General features: G+C 43.5%; 1 long non-coding RNA gene across 1 annotated transcript; it reads left to right on the forward strand.

The window, feature by feature from the left end:
• The first annotated feature begins 6 nt into the window (after positions 1-6).
• LOC141372304 (uncharacterized) lies at positions 7-2,180 on the forward strand. The gene is made up of 2 exons (XR_012377535.1): positions 7-253; positions 1,063-2,180. It is a non-coding gene; the product is annotated as an uncharacterized lncRNA (long non-coding RNA).
• Positions 2,181-3,114: the final 934 nt, after the last annotated feature.

A 3,114-nucleotide genomic window follows, 5' to 3' on the forward strand; every position in this document is an offset into this window, starting at 1 on the left:
GATACACTGATTCAACACTTCCATAAACACCTGGTGCTCATCACAACCACTGCCCTCCTTCCTCCCCATCCCCTATTTCACTCCTTCCCCCACTCACCTCCCCTCTGGCAACCATCAGCTTGTTCTCATCGTTAAGAGTCTGTTTCTTGGTTTGCCTCTCTCTTTCTCTCTCTTTTCCCCCTATTCTAATTTGGTTTGTTTCTTCAATTCCACAGGACTGAAATCAAAGGGTATTTCTCTTTCCCTGACTGACGTATTTACTTAACATAATACACTCTAGCTCCACCCACATTGTTGCAAATGAAAAGATCTCATTTTTTTTTTTTTGTGGCTGAGAAATATTCCATTGTATATACACACAACATCGTCTTTATCCATGTATCAACTGATGGACATTTGAGCTGTTTCCATAGTTTGGCGATTGTAAATAATGTTGCTATAAACATCGGGGTGTGTGTATCCCTTTCAATTAGGATTTTTGTATCCTTTGGGTAAATACCTAGGAGAGCATTTGCTGGATCACTGGGTAGTTCTATTTTTAACTTTTTGAGGAACCTTCCTACCGTGTTCCAGAGTGGCTGCACCGGTTTACATTCCCACCAACATTCAGGAGTGCTCTCCTTTCTATTCAGTGGGCATTTTTTTTGTGTGCAAAGACAAATTTGTATACAGAAATTAGAGGATGAGAAAACTCTCTACCATGTTGCTCCTCAACAGAAGGAAAGCCGTCTATGGCAAGCCCACAGCTAACATCATACTCAGTGATGAAAGGCTGAAAGCTTCTCTATAGAACCAGAAACATGACAAGGGTGCTCATCCTCACCACTGCTATTCAGCATAGTACTGAGAGTCTTACAGCAGTTACACAAGAAAAAGAAATAAAAGGCATTCATGCCAGAAAAGAAGTAAAATTCTCTTTGTTTGCAAATGACAGGATCTTCTATAGAGAAACTCCAAAGGCTCCATGAAAAACTGTCAGATCTAATAAATTTAAGGAAGCTGGAGGATGCGGGGGCACCTGGGTGGCTCAGTTGTTTAAACATCTGTCTGCCGTTGGCTCAGGTCACGATCCTGGGGTCCTGAGATCGAGCCCCGCATTGGGTTCCCTACTTGGCGGGAAGCCTGCTCTCCCTCTACTGTTCCCCCTGCTTCTGTTCTCTCGCTCTCTCTGTCAAATAAATAAAATCTTTTAAACACAAAAAGGAAGCTGGCGGATGCAACATCAATCTACAGAAATCAGTGCATTTCTATCCACTAACAAAGACCCTATGGCAAACTCCCTGGAAAACAAAAGAATCCCATTTCCAATGGCATCAGAAAGAATGAAATGCTTTGCCCTGGCATGGCCCTGAGGGGTGGAAGCAGGCACGGGGGAGGCAGGGAGTAGTCCAGTCTGTAGGGTCAGAGGCAAGGGAGCTGTACTCTGTGGACACCAAAGATGCTCCTTCGGAGGCAGCCCCCAGCCCCCACAGGTCAAGGAATAAGCAGAGTCCATTCAACCAGAAGAGAAGCAAACACAAAGACACCATGGCTTGAGTCTCTACTCATAGGAAGCAAGATCAAGGTCTCTATTTGCCACCACCAAGCAACCAGAGCCTGTAGTTTTGGAGTACTGCCCAAAGATGCACTTGCTTGTGTCTTGCCATTTGGCTTTGCAAAGGCGTCATAGCTAGGAGAATGCCAGAGTAAATTCCATTCCTTGGACGATCTGCTCTTTTTGGCCCAGGAAATAGCAGGAACCGCTGCTTATGTGTGAAGAATGCAAAATAAAGGATGCATTAAAGGAAAAGGGACATTCACAGCCTTCACCTTCCTAAACTCTGTACCTCTTGAAGTTTCTTACACCTCTGAATTTGTACACATTTAACTTTACAACTGTACTTTAAAATAGTATAGAGTGGGCCAGAAACATCGTGATACTCTCAATCTATTGGGATTCTTCCTGTGGAAGATTCTCAATGAAATTGAAGAGCAAGGGGTGCCTGGGTGGCTCAGTCGTTAAGCATCTGCCTTTGGCTCAGGTCCTGATCCCAGGGTCCTGGGATCGAGCCCCGCTTTGGGCTCCCTGCTCTGTGGAGAGCCTGTTTCTCCCTCTCCCACTGCCCCTGCTTGTGTTCCCTTTCTCACTATGTCTCTCTCTGTCAAATAAATAAATAAAATCTTTAAAAAAAAAAGAAGAAGAAATTGAACAGCAAAAGTTTTCCTACTGTTTAAGAACCTATAGAGAGCGCCTGGGTGGCTCAGTTGGTTGAGCGATTCCCTTCGGCTCAGGTCATGAGCCTGGAGTCCCCGGATCGAGTCCCACATCAGGCTCCCTGCTCAGGAGGGAGTCAGCTTCTCCCTCTGACCCTAGCCCCAATCATGCTCTATCATTCTCTCTCTCAAATAAATAAAATCTTAAAAAAAAACCTATTGAGAGCTCTACACATGGAAAAGAAATTGTGTTGCAACTAACTTGTTTACAGCTAAGTAAAAGAAATCAGTCTTCTCTGAAAAAAAAAGGAAAAGAAAAAAAAGAAACAATAAAATAATTTGGACTAATTGTAACCCAGGAAGGGAAAGATCTTTAGACTGAAAACTAGGAGACTCTGATGAAAGAAATTGAAGCAAAGGCAAATAAATGAAAAGATATCCCCTGTCCATGGGTTGGAAGAATTAATACTGTTAAAATATACCTACTACTCAACATGACCTACAGATGCACTGCAATCCCATCAAAATTCCAATGGCATTTTTCAGAGAAAGAGAAAAAAGCAATTCTAAAATTTGGATGGAAGCACAAAATATGCCAATAGCCAAAGAAATCTTGGGCAAATAGAACAAAGCTGGAGGCATCGCTCTTCCTGATTTCAAACTACATGACAAATCTGCAGTAATCAAATGGGTATGCCATGGTGACAGCCCTCCACCAGGTTTAAGGGTTCACCCCTTGCTTGCTGTCCTAAGTCCCATGATCTGTACCAGAACTAACCTACTTTCCTTGGGATTTGCAGACTACTGGCCTCAAGGAGTGAAGGACCAAAATTTCCCGGGAGATAAGGCCTGCCTACTTTGGAAAATAGGTGCCCTGGGTGTCAGCAAGGCTGTTCAGGGTTGTGTCCATATATGACTAAC

The sequence above is a fragment of the Callorhinus ursinus genome, unplaced genomic scaffold, assembly GCF_003265705.2.
Source record: "Callorhinus ursinus isolate GAN/ISIS: 27379988/994484 unplaced genomic scaffold, GSC_fseal_2.0 scaffold5403, whole genome shotgun sequence".
In the NCBI taxonomy this organism is placed as follows: Eukaryota; Metazoa; Chordata; class Mammalia; order Carnivora; family Otariidae; genus Callorhinus; species Callorhinus ursinus.